The following is a 14494-nucleotide window of genomic DNA, read 5'->3' as shown; positions in this document are numbered from 1 at the left end:
AGGCCATTTAATTCTTATATAATTACCAAGGTCAATAATCAGCGGGTCTAATTTGGTCATATATTGTTTTAATCTGGGAGCAATAGCGGCTGACACAAAAGCGGAGGAGCGAGAACAACGCTGAACTAATCGTTGGATGATACTTTGTTTGTGCGCCGCGAGCCAGAATAGACAACAACCTGATGAAGGGAAGTTGGGGGGGCGGGGAAAGCCACACGGGATAGAAGCTAACAGCAGTAACTCCAGCCCTACTTTCCATTTGAGTTAGTCGTTGGCATCACGGCACTGGGGAATTGCCAGCTCCTTAGTGGCGGGGTGAAGGAAGGGTCCCCTCTTTCGGGGGATTCAGAGGACAAGAGGGCTCCTCTGAGCACCAAGCAATCCCCTGCTTCTGTCCGATTTGGTGAATGCCCAGCAGGATTTGCCTTCGTTTTGAGTGGCTGCCTGCCAGACTCAAAGGCTAAGAGAGTTCAAATGGGAGTTTGGGTTTAGACTGTAGGAACAGAGAGGAACAGTGGAGGCAGAGTGGGGATTCAGAGGGATGTAGGAATAGTGGGAGCAGAGGGAAGGTAAACAACTGCAGTACCCCCACGCCTCGCTCGCTGCAAATCTACATCTCCCAGTGGAAGCAGCTTCCTCAAAAAATAACTCTTCCCTGACCATCATTTCTTTAGAACATCTTTGATATGATTAGCCCGGGTACATGGCGCTTGCAATGGGGCTGTGCCTCCTGCATATGGAATCCAGTCCTAGCTTCCCCGTCGGAGACCATGGCCCCAGCGGGCTCGGCAGTGCAGAAACACACAGTGTGAGACAGTCTGTGCGCCAAAGAGTTGACAATCTAGGAAAAAAGAGAGAAAGGAAGTGTTATCCCGCTTACTGGGAGGGAGACTAAAGGCTTGTCTATGCATGAAAGTTAAGGTGAAGTAAAGTAGGGTGTGAATTTAAAGCAGATTAACTATTCCTGATTGACTCCGTGTGTGAGCTCATGTTTTCATTGACACTCTGCTTCCTTCCCCAGACCTGAAGAAGAGCTCTGCAGAGCTCACAAACTTGTGCCTTCCACCAACAGAAGTTGGTCCAGCAAAAAATATTATCTCACCCACCTTGTCTCTCACATCTTCTGGATCCAAGACAACTACAACACTGCAAATAACTCCACGTGTAGACGTTCTGAATTTGCATTAAGCTAATTCAAAACGAGTGGATATTTTTGATTAACTTCATGCATGAAGTATAAGAGTGCACTTGTTATTCATGCGTGGAGTTAATCAAAAATACCCCCCACATGTAGACATGACCTAAGAGACTTGCCTAAGATCGTACAGTGAGTCCTCGCTCAGTTCCTTAACTGCATGTCCATCCTTCCTCTGCTGATGGCCTTTGCTTGACAAATTTATGTCAGTGACTTTCTGCTCACACTATGCTGATATCTGGACTTAGCTGAAATGTGGGCTTCAACCCATATTTTTTTCTTCAGTAATTACATCCTCACTATTTCTTAAGTGAGAATTTTAGCTGGGGAGTGGAGAAAGCTTCTCGGCTTAAACTTTGTAGGTTTCATATGTTCTAAATGAAATCAAAACTCCACTGGCACTTCTGAACAAGGAGGTGTGGGCCGTGCTGTTGACCTCTGAAGTGTGCAGATTTCCTTCTCCACCCCTTCCTTCTGGATTTAACCCTAGGCATGGCATGGAGATGACATTGACCTCATTGGCTGATGATCTCCTCCTTGTAATAGATAAAGGATCCCCATGGAAACCTAATCTTAAGATCTGTTAGCAGCTTTTGATAGCATTGAATCCAAGGTTTTGCAGGTCCAACTGTGAACCCAAGTTGGGGTAAGTCATCTCTTGACTGACTGTGGTCTCACAATCTATCTAAGGTGGCTAACTTCTCTGGTCACCATGGTTAAATAGCTGGAGTTGTCTTGGTTGCTAGCTACCTCCTTCCTCTGAAGCATCAGGGATAGCCATAGCTGGAGATGGGACATTAGTCAGGGAGGGCCAGGTGACACTGAGCAGTCGCTATCAGATGCTTGGCTGGCTGGTTCTTTCTGATTGCCTAACTGATTGCCATATATAGGGTTGGGAAGGAGTTTCCCCCGAGGTCAGATTGGCAGTGATCTTGGGGAGTTTTCGACTTCCTCTGCAGTGTGTTGCCAAGATTATCTGCATATATCTCACTTAATCATTTCCTTGACGTTGTGGAGGCCTCAAGCAGTGGTGCATCCCAGTCCTATTCTCTGTCTGTGGCCCATAACAGTCTAATCTCCTGTGGGATGTATTGCTTTGGTCTAATTTCGATTGTTGGGTTTAGAGTGCAGGTGTTGGGTGGTGTTGGTGGCCAGTGGTCTACAGGAGCTCAGACTAGAAGATCTAGTGGTCCCTTCTGCCTTGAACTTTGTGACTCTGCAGTACTCTACACACTGTAATTTAAATAACTGGCATTGTCTTCATTGCTAGCTTCTCTGGATACTACAGTTAATTAATTGATGGTGCCCTCGTTGCTAGGTTCTCCAGATGCTGTGGTCAAATAATTGTTGGCATCCTCATAGCCAGCTACTCCAGGTGCTACAGTTAAATAATGGATGGTGCACTGGTTGCTAATGTCTCTAGATACTTGTGGTTAAATAATTGGTGTCCTCTTGGGAAGAATGTAAAATCGTGTAGCTGTGTTACTTAGGAGTGTCGTTATTATAAATCATGTCTATTCAGATAGTGCCTAAAGACAAGCCATGAAGGGGCCCCATTGTGCTAAGCCCTGTAGAGATATAGACTAGCAGATGGTCCCTGCCCTGAAGAGCCTACAGTCTAAATAGACCAGACATAGACAGGATTGGGGGGAAGGGATGGAACACACCAGCAGAGGGACTAATGTGATGGTAGCAAATGGTATGTGAGTTCCACATTCTTTTTTTGAAATGGGGGTAGTTAGGAGCGGATGATCTCAATGAAAAGGGAGCGGGTGCATTGAAGGGAAGGGGAGTGAAGGGGATAGGGTAGGAGAGAAGCGGGTCAGGTGCCATGCCATCTCCTTAAGCCATCCTGCACTCTCAGCTTCATTTCCATCTTAGATACTTATTTGTCTCCCATGGAGCGAGGCCCTCATGTCTGTGGTAGGTCCACACCATAGTCTAACCATAGGGTGAGGGTTATTAGGAAAAGGCCACTTGTGCTGAAATGAATAACCCCCCCCCATCCTTTGAAGCTTTGTATTCCTCTAATTTCCCTTGTGTCTCTCAGCCTTCATGCCACATCGGGCAGCTTCTTTGGGGCAAAGACAGGCTATTGTAAAGATACCGGAGTGGTTTGCATTCCAAAGGTCCTATAGCAAACAGCCGCTCCGCGGATTCCCCCTTCAACCTTGCAATTTAACCCATGTCTATGAGCAAATTCAATTGCTTTTCCAAGCCAGCCCTTGTTCACCGGAGTTCAACTCTCTGGTGAGTAACTTGCTGCAGCTCCAGCGTAAACTCTTCTGATCCTACAACTGAGCTTTTTTTATTTTTTTTTTACAAAAGGTATCGAGTTCCAAATTAAACACTTGGAAAATATCCAGCTCTATTACAAGCCAGGCTAAACTATGCTGAGAAAAGGAGAGGAAAATTGTTTTAAAAGAAGGCTGGTTGAGTCTTTTCAGCATAGGAACTGTAGGCAATGCAATTTATGAGAACACTAAGCGATCAAGAAAAATGCCTGAAAGGTTAATTTCCTTTATGCAGCCCAGGTTAGTGACTTCACAAAGGGCAATCAGGAAAGATGGCTCATTAATTCAGCTACTCCCTATGGCTACAAATGTCAATTAGTCTCCCCAGACTCTGTGTAATACACAACCTATGGTGTGTATATAAGTATAAGAACATAAGAATGGCCACATTGGGTCAGACCAATGGTCCATCTTGCCCAGTATCCTGTCTTCCAACAGTGGCCAATGCCAGGTGCTTCGGAGGGAATGAACAGAACAGGATAATTGTTGAGTGATCCATCCCCTGTCATCCAGTCCCAGTTTCTGGCAAACAGAGACTAGGGACATCATTCCTTCCCATCCTGGCTAATAGCCATTGATGGACGTATCCTCCATGAATTTATCTAGTTCTTTTTTTGAACCCTCTTATAATCTTGGCCTTCACAACGTCCTCTAGAAAAGAGTTCCACAGGCTGGCTATGCATTGTGTGTTTTAAACCTTCTGCCTATTCATTTCATTTGGTGACCCCTAGTTCTTGTGTTATGAGAAGGAGAAAATAACGCTTCCTTATTCACTTTCTCCACACCAGTCATGATTTTATAGACCTCTATCATATCCCCCCTTAGTCATCTCTTTTCCAAGCTGAAAAGCCCCAGCCTTATTAATCTCTCCTCATCTGGAAGCTGTTCCATACCCCTAATAGTTTTTGTTGCCCTTTTCTGAACCTTCTCCAATTCGAATATATCTTTTATGTGATGGGGCGACCACATCTGCACGCAGTATTCAAGATGTGGACATACCCTGGATTTATAGAGAGCCAATATGATATTTTCTGTCTTGTTATCTATCCCTTTCTTAATGATTCCCAACATTCTGTTCGCTTTTTTGACTGTTGCTGCACATTGAGGGGCTGTTTTCAGAGAACTGTCCACAATGACTCCCAGATCTCTTTCTTGAATGGTAACAGCTAATTTAGACCCCATCATTATATATGTATAGTTGGGATTATGTTTTCCTATGTGCATTACTTTGCATTTATCAACATTGAGTTTCATCTGCCATTTTGTTGCCCAGTCACCCAGTTTTGTGAGGTCCCTTTATAGCTCTTCACAGTCTGCTTTGGACTTAACTGTCTGGAGTAGTTTTGTATCATCTGCAAATGTTGCCACTTTCCTGTTTACTCATTTTTTCCAAATCATTTATGATTATATTGAACAATAGTGGTCCTAGTAAAGACCCCGGGAGACATCACTTAGTCTTTACCTCTCTCCATTCTGCAAACTGACCATTTCTTCCTACCCTTTGTGTGTATCTGTGTATACACACACATTCTCTGACCTGGGTGGACATATTTTAGGTGCACACATGATTATAATTTGTATTGCCATATCACCAAAAGTCCCTCAACTGAGCCCAGGGCCCCATTGTGTTAGCTGCTGTACATGTAAGACAGTCCCCATCTTGAAGACTGTATAGTCTAAATAGATGAGGCAGAGAAAGGAACTATTATTATCCCCATTTTACAGATGGGGAACTGAGGCATCAAGAGAGACTGAGTTTCCCAAGGTCACACAAGGTGTCCGTGGCAGAACCTGGAGCTCAGTCCAGTGCCGTCACCCTAAGACCACCCTTTCTTTAGGTAATATGTAATAAATCACAGTTAAGATGTATGCTCTGTATTCTTCAAAGTGTGCAACATTCTGCCCTTACACCTGTGTAAAGCAAGAGCATCAGAGATAAATTGGCCTGATTCTCCTGTCGCTTACCTCACTCTTACATTCGAGTAACTCTCTTAACTTCAGTAGAGTTCCTCCTGATTTATACCTGCATGAGAACAGATTCTGGCCCTGGAGAATAGAATTCCTCCAGCCCCTGCTGTACAAAGGACAATAAAAAATTTGACCAGACAAGAGTGTCTGTCATTGTGATTCAAAGCTTGACAAAATTGTGGACCTTAGAGACCACACAGGTAATAGGTGTGGAATCAAGAAGCATGAAAAATGCTCAGTTACCTGTTCTGGAGGTGTAAATCCGAGGGATAGACACAAAAACATGACATAGGATGGGACACAGGTTGGAAAAGAAATGTGGGTCTTAGACCATGCATAGTGTGTTGGCCATCTTCTTGCTGTTAGTGTCTGAGAAAGACAGTAGCAAAGAGGGGAGGGGGAAGGGCAGGTGTGGAAGAGATATTCAGCAGAAAGAAAGAAAAGCAATGCCAGCCAGAAGGGTATGTAAGGGAGGGGAGGTACAGAGGAATACAGGGTGTGGACTGCTAGCCACAAAAAGTGTGGTCATGACTAGAACTGGTCGGGAATTTTTTGGCTACATGTTGTTATTTTTTTCATTGAAAAATGCTGATTCTTCAAAACCAAAACTTTTTGCAAGACGGGGCAGTGTCGACAAATTTCTCAACTGAAAAAAACTTTTGTGGAAAAGACATCAAACTTGTGGAAATGTCTCATTTGGACAATTTTTTTAAATGAAAAATTCCAGGTTTCCAATTTGAAATTTCAGCACATTCCAGTTGAAAACATGAAAAATGTTCAAAAAATCAAAAAGAAACATTTTGAACTAATCAAGACAAAATATTTTGGTTGACCCAAACCAATATTATTTTTTTCTTCCCAAATCAAGATTATTATTATTATTTTTTTTCAAAATCTCAAAACTGTTCTCAGCGTGGGAAAGCAGGTTCCCACCCAGCTCTAGTCTGAGCTTGGCGATGTTGGTATCTGCCCACTAGGAACTGGAATGAGCCCTGTTTGTTCGTTTCACAGAGGCCACCAAACAGTCATTGGGTGGAATCAGATTTCAGGTACTGCTGACCTAGGCTGGACTCAAAGTGAAACTGGGAATCCATTTACCTCTAAAATTTGCCTTAGAATTCACTTTCATTCTCCTTTGCGCTGTGAGAGGAAGAATTTTATTAGGTGCTGGCCAAGATAGGTGGTTTTTCTCATTTTAAACATCACCAGTAGGGAACAGTTGATTGTTTCACCTGGTACATCTCAGAAACCACTTATGGTTGGCAAACAGCGCAGCTCTGGCCAGTCTTGCGCCAAGCAAGGATGTGGTCTCAGTGCGGCATGCTTGGTGTCTGCTAATGCAATGCTGCTCTCAGTCACAGAAAGGCTGGTCACACCAGCAAGCTAAATCAACCTCTTGAGTTCTGCGAGCCCCTCGCAAAATCTTGCTGTATGTTAGGCAGAATTATTTCACATAAATGCTTGCAGGGACCATAATCAAGGGAAGGGAACTAGGCTGTTGGTCTCTGAGCCCAAGAAATTGCTGTTGTGTTGCAGTTTGAAAGGTCTCTGCTGCATTTGCGTTGCCATTTACCAACTAGGTAGTTAGGAAAAGACTCTGTTTTTTTTTAAAGATATTAAAGGATTAAAAACTGCTATAAGACATGACATAAGCCTTTCTAGTGTGAGGCAGTGTGGTACAGTGGGTAGAGCAGTGGACTGCAACACTAGTGACCTGGTTTCTATTTCCAGCTCTGCAACAAATCTGCTTTGTGACCTTGGACAAGTCACTTCCACACTCCGTGCCTCGGTTTCCCCTTTCCTCTACCTTGCTTGTTTAGACTGTAAGCTCTTTGAGGCAGGGACAGTCTCTTACGTTGTGTTTGTCCTGCTCCTGGCACAGCATTAGCAGTGTTTGTGATAATAATTTGTGACAATAATCAGCCTTCTGCTGAGTCAAGGCTGATTCAGGACTCGCCCATCACATCCTCTGTCAGGATTTGCTATTAATTATTTGCATTGCTGCAGCATCTAAAGCCCTCATCTGTGTTGGGGCCCCATTGTGCCGGGCATGTAGAAATAGTAAATGACAGATCCTGCACCAAAGAACTTCCAGTCTAAATAGACCAGATGTAATTGGTGAGGTCAATAAACAGGCAGGGAAAAGGAGGATAATTTAGCTTGTAATATAACCAGCCCACCATAGAGCGAAGGCTGCTTCAGTATTCAGTGTCTGATTTTGTTCATATCTAAGGGTTTGGCCGGGCCCTTGGATAGCTTTGTTTGCAAGTGTTACTGTCTGGTGCATGAGTGTTCCAGAGCCCCTGCTGTGCTCCACCACAGGGGATATCACTTGTTCTCCTCCCTTGCTGCAGAGCCTTGGCTTTCTAGCTCAAGATATAGCCATTGAGCTCTGGAGGTTCAATCTCCGATGTGTCACCCCTGAGAGCTGCCGTCACACAAGGGCATTGCACAGCTCCATATCTGCTCTCCAACCAACAGGCACGCATGCCTGGCCTTTAGCATCCTGCCGCAAGCTGTTCCCAGGGACAACACTCCGAAATTCTTTGTCAACGTGCTGGTGGTACAACACTGGCTCGTTCACCATGAGGCATGGTAGGTTCTTGAAAGCAGGGGTCAACGTCAGTCACCCTGAATTGGATCAACTGCACAGCCTGGAATCCACTTAAGATGAGGAAATCGAAGAACCCTTGTGTGTCTTGGCTGATACCGGTAGCATCTGTCCAAAACGAGAACAGCATGGAAGTAATTCTGCTCTCACACAGGTGGAAATCATTAGCCTGAAGTTGCACAGACCCAATCTCGGAATCAGGCCAACCATGGCAAGGCTACAACTGGTGAATTTTTCTAGGTGCTGCACAGACAGTGGCAGTGCAGCTTTACCCACCCAGACGCACAATGGCCATTAACCCAGCTCTGCAGGGACCAGCTTTACAGACAGGGGAATAGTCCGGTCTGTATGGTCAGTTTAGCCTTTAGCCTCTGTGAGGAGACTGGGTGTCATCTTGAGTGTGGAGGCACCTTGTATGATGTAGATGGATGTCCCCTAGGAAGCACAGAAATTGAGGGCTGGAAGAGACCTTGAAAGGTCATCAAGACCAGCCCCCTGCACTGAGGCAGAGCCAAGTCACCCTGGACTATCCCTGACACGTGTTGGTCCAACCTGTTCTGAAAATCCTCCAGTAGTGGGGAGTGCCACAGCTTGCCTTGGACTACCCTGAGAGGTAGAAAGCTTTTTCCTACTATCGAACCGAAATCTCCCTTGTTGCAGATCAAGCCCATCACTTCTTGTCCTACCTTCAGTGGGCATGGAGAACAGTGGATCTCTCTCCTCTTTAGAACAGCCCTTAACATGTTTGAAAACTGTTATCAGGTTTCCCCCATCAGTCTTCTTTTCTCAAGACTAAACAACCCAGGGTTTTTTTAGCCCTTCCTCATAGGCAAAGGTTTCCAAACCTTTGATCATATTTGTTGCTCTTCTCTGGACTCTCTCCTATTTGTCCACAACTTTCGTAAAGTGTGAGACACATAACGGGACACATTTCTCCAGCTGCGGCCCCACCAGTGCCGAGTAGAGCAGGACAATTACCCCCCGTGGCATACATACGACACTCCTGCTAATACATCCCACAATGATACTAACCTTTTTCACAGCTGCATCGTATTGTTGACTCATTTTCAATTTGTGATCCACTATAACCCTCAGATCCTTTTCAGCAGCACTACCAACTAGCCAGTTACTCCCCATTTTGTAGCTATGCTTTTGATTTTTCCTTCCCAAGTGAAGCACTTTGCACTTGTCTTTGTTGACGTCTGTGGCAGAGGCAGGGATAGACTCCAATGTGCCTGGGAAACATTCAGTTGCCTTAAGCAGGAGACCCTCCTTCTTTCCTTGCAATCCTCTGCCTCACTCACCCCATACCTTGCAGGAGTCCTTCAACAGCCTCCTTCACTGCATAACCCTGATTCATTCCCAGAGCAGGATCCATCCTGTTCGCTCAATGAAGCAGGGTTCCCATGGGAAAAAATAGTATGTGCTCATGTGATTAAAGACTAGCATAGTGCATATGCACAAGGGGGTTGAATTAAGGTGACATGGGAAACCTGAATTTGCCTCCGTTTTATGCTCTACGTTTACACAGGTGTAACTGAGAATAGACTGCCGCCCATGGTTATGGATTATCAATGTTGTATGATTCTGATCTCACTCCAGTGTTACCGCAGAGTAATTTCATGGACCTCTATGGAGCTACTCTTGATTTACAGCAGTGCCAGGGAGAGCAGAATGAGACCCAGTGGATGCTGGGAAAGCACCTGGACTGTCCAATCCCAGAGGAAGCTGAGAGCAGACCACTCCTCAGTCAGCCATGAGTAGCAGAAGGTAGATTGATGCAGGATGCTAAGTTGAAATGTTGCCTGCTTGTTCTTTTTTATTATTATTTTATTGCACACTAAAGCACTGACATTTGTGGAACTAAACTCCTGAACTCTGACGTGGTTTATGGGCCGACTCTCGGGGTCCTCCTGTCACAATTAGATTTGAACAGTTTTGCCCATTGTGTGTGTGTGTGTGTGTGTGTGTGTGTGTTTCTTTCTAAATTGAGCTTCGCAGAGTGCCTGCTTTGTGAACATTCACCAGAAAGTGCATGATGAGCTAACTTACTATCATTTGCCTGAACCAACCAACCTCTTAACCAAGATCCAGGCCTCATTGTGCTCGGTGCTGCACAAACACATAGTAAGAGACCGTCCTAGCTCCAAAGGGCTTGTGGTCTAAATTGAGAAGACAGACAAAGGTGGGAGAAAGGAAGTGTTGTTATCTTCCTTTTCAAGATGGAGAACTGAGACATTTATGGTATATCTTCACGGCAGAGCTAACTCGGGTGTTTACCACCCAGGTCTGAGCACCCAGGTCAGCCTAGCCTGGGTAAGAGCCCCACAACCCCACTGTGAAGCTAGGACTTCTGGGGGTGCATCCCATAGTTCTCTGTGCTGCACTAAGCTGAGCTCCTCTATGCTTCTTTCCCGGTGAATTGTGGGAGAGCTTGTTTGTCCTTCTGGGCATGCTGGGGAATTGTGGGAAGGCACTGGAGGACTGTCAGCCCTCAAGTGGCTTAGCCTGTATCCTCACTGCGAAGTGAGCGGGTACCAGCCCAAGTCAAAGTGGAACCCAGGCTTTAACCCACATGCCAAGACAAGCCAGCTAGCCCAGCTCGGAAGCTCAGGTGAGAAGGCTTTGGGTGTAGACGGGAGTTGGGTTACAGGCAACACCCAACTTAACTCTGCAGTGATGACAGACCCTATGTGACTCGTGTCCCCATATCACACAGGAAGTCTGTGGCACAGGTAGGAATAGGTCCCAGATCTCCTGAATCCTGCTCCAGTGCCTTAAACCCAGGATCAACCTCCCCCACAATGAAGTGTCAAAACATCAACCGGTGTCAGGTTAGGATTAAAGGCTTGATTCAAAGGCCAAAGAGGCAGAATTTAAGGTCTGAATCCCACCTGCCCCGACTCCACACTGGCACAACAGAAAGGCAACGAACAGGATTTTTTTTTAATTTAATCATTAACTATCCAGCCCAGAGACAAACCCTGCGACCCAGGCAGCCTGTCAGCCTATAGCAGAGTGAGTATAGCTCCAGGGTAGGGGCTGCCAGTGAAGATAGACTTGACTGATGTGCAGTTGGGCTCTAAAGCACATGGTTGTGCCCCTGGATATTTGGGGGCTGGGTTAGGGAAGGGAATTGGGGGCAGTGTCCATGTGAGGCTGGATCTAACGCCAAGGTTGTTGACCCTCTCTGAGGTTGGCATCTGGGCCCTTTTGAGGCTACAAAAGATGTGTGTGTATTTTTCTGGGTCTGGCCCTTTCATGCACAGCATCCCAAACCCACGTACCCCCCTCACACACAGCATCACATGTGTTGTACCCTCACACACACAAACCACATCACGTGTACTGTCTGCCTCTCTTTCTCACACACACAAACCCCATCACATGTGTACTCTCACACACACAAACCCCATCACGTGTACTCTCACACACAAAACCCATCACATATGTACTCTCACACACACAAACCCCATCACGTGTACTATCTGTCTCTCCTTCTCACACACACAAACCCCATCACATGTGTACTCTCACACACACAAACCCCATCACATATGTACTCTCACACACACAAACCCCATCACGTGTACTCTCACACACACAAACCCCATCACGTGTACTATCTGTCTCTCTTTCTCACACACGCACACCCCGTCACATATGTGCTCTCACACACATACACCTCTCCCTGCATGGATACATCACACACACTCCATCATACTCATACCATCACGCGTAGAATCATAGAAATGTAGGAGTGAAAGGGACCTCAACAGGTCATCTACTCTAGTCCCCTGCACTGAGGCAGGACTAAGCATTATCTAGAACATCCCTGACAGGGGTTTGTCTACCCTGTTCTTAAAAACCTTCACTGACAGAGATTCCACAGCCTCCCTAGGAAATTTGTAACTACCCTTCCAGTTACACAGGTTTCGTAATGTCTAATCTAAACCTCCCTTGCTCCATTTTAAACCCATTGCTTCTTCTTCTGTCCTCAGTGGATAAAGAGAACAATTTATCACCCTCCTCTTTATAACAACCTTTTACATATTGGAACTGTTGTCATGCCCTTCCCCCGCCCCCAGTCGTCTATTCTCCAGACTAAACAAACCCATTTTTTCCAAGTCTTTCTTCATAGCTCATGTTTTCCAGACCTTTAATCAGTTTTGTTGCTCTCCTCTGGACTTTCTCCAATCTTTCCCGAAGTGTGGTGCTGGAACTGGACACAGTGCTGCAGTTGAGCCCTTATTATTGCTGAATAGAGTGGAACAATTACTTCTGGTTTTGCATCCCTGCCCATCCTGGCTAATAGTCATCGACAGACTTATCCTCCATGAACTTCTCTAGTTCTTTTTTTAACCCTGTTATAGTCATCTCAGGTCTTGCGTACAACATTCCTGACAATACCTCTCAGAAGGACATGCTCTCCTTTTGCAACAGTGTTACACTGTTGACTCATCTTTAGTTTGGGAGCCACTATAACCCCCAGATGCTTTTCTGCAGTATTCCTTCCTAGGCAGGCATTTCCTATTTTGTATGTGTGTCACTGACCGTGCCTTCCGAAGCGTAGTACTTTTCATTTCTTGTTATTGAATGGCATCCTATGTATTTCAGACCGTTGCAAAGATCACTTTGAATTCTAAACCTGTCCCCAAAAGTGCTTGGAACGCCTCCTAGCTTGGTTTTCATACAAAGACCTTATAAGTCTTCATACAAAGACTTTCATACAAAGACTTATAAAGCTCCATAGAGAGATAATGCTCTCTATGCCATTATCCAAATCATTTATGAAGATATTGAATGGAACCAGATGCAGGACAGATCCCTGCAGGACCACACTTAATATGCGCTTCCAGCTATATTTCCCTAGTTTGCTTATGAGGCAGTGATGTGGGACAATATCAGAAGTCTTACTAAAGTTGAGGTATATCACATCTATTGCTTCCCTCCATCCACAAGGCTTGTTACTCCATCAAAGAAGGATATTAGGTTAACATGATTTGTTCTTGACAATTCAATGTTGACTGTTACTTAGCACCTTATCTTCTAGGTGCTTACAAATTGATTGATTGATTATCTGCTCCTTTATCTTTCTGGGTACCAAAGTTAAATGGACTGGCCTATCATTCCCTGGGGTGTCCTTATTCCCCTTTTTATAGAAAGGTGCTATAGCTTCCCTTTTCCAATCCTCTGGAATCTCTCCCGTCCTCCATGAGTTCTCAGAGATCATCACTAATGACTCAGAGATCTCTTCAGCCAGTTCCTTAAGTATTCCAGGATGTATCTGGTCAGGCCCTGCTGACATGAAGATGTCTAACGTGTCTAAGTAATTCTTAACTTGTTCTTTCCCTCTTTTAGCCTCAGATCCTATCCCACTTGCACAGATATTCACAATGTTAGTCATCTGATCACTGCTAACCTTTTTGGTGAGAAATGACAAAAAAGGCATTCAGCCCTTCAGTCACTGCCACATTTTCTGCTGTTGTGTTCCCCTCCTCATTGAGAAATGGGCCCACCCTCTCCTTGGTCTTCCTCTTGGTTCTAATGTATTTGTCAAATGTGTTCTTGTTACTCTTGATGTCCCTAGCTTGTTTAATCTTGTTTTGTGCCTTGGCCTTTCTATTTTTGTCCCTACAGGCTTGTGTTGTGTTTGTTTTATACTCATCCTTCGTAGACCTAGTTCCCACTTTTTGTAGGACTCTTTTTGGAGTTTCAGGTCACTGGAGATTAAGCCAGGGCAGTCTTAACATACTATCTATCATTCCTATGAATTGGGATAGTTTGTTCTTGTGCCTTTAATAATGTCTTTAAAAAACTGTCAACTCTCCCGAACACTTTTTCCCCTAGACTTGCTCCCCACGGGATCTTTACCTATCAATTCTCTGAGTTTGCTTGAAGTCCATTACCTCCATCCTTCTGTTTTCCCTCCTACCATTCCGTAGAATCATGAACGTTATCATTTCATGATCACTTTCACCCCAGCTGCCTTCCACCTTCAAACTGTGAACCAGTTTCACCGTGTTCTCACACCCAGCATCCCAACCATACGGACCTCATCACAAGTACCATCACTCCACCACCCTGCTCTGCTCTGCTCCTCACTCCTACATGCATGTCTTTGACATGCACTACATGATTAATGACAGGCCTGTATTCCAAATACAAAGTCCTCAGGTACATTATGAAAGCAGCTGAGAAAGGCATTTATTGACTCTCAGATCCATGCTCCGGGGTAGCACATTTTCTTCTTTTTATTTTTTTAAAGAAAGACACCCGGGAAAAAATAAAGCAGCTATAAAATCCCAAGACCTGGTGATCACCCAACCACTCCTATTGGCTTTGATGTGAGTTCCATGCATAGAAGGGTCTGCCTAACTGACCCCTCCCATAGGTGTGAACACCTGAGCATTCTCTGGTGCTTTT

This window comes from Mauremys mutica, chromosome 2 (genome assembly GCF_020497125.1).
Source record: "Mauremys mutica isolate MM-2020 ecotype Southern chromosome 2, ASM2049712v1, whole genome shotgun sequence".
Lineage (NCBI taxonomy): Eukaryota > Metazoa > Chordata > Testudines > Geoemydidae > Mauremys > Mauremys mutica.
The sequence above is the reverse complement of the archived record's forward strand: the minus strand, read 5'-3'. Positions refer to the sequence as shown.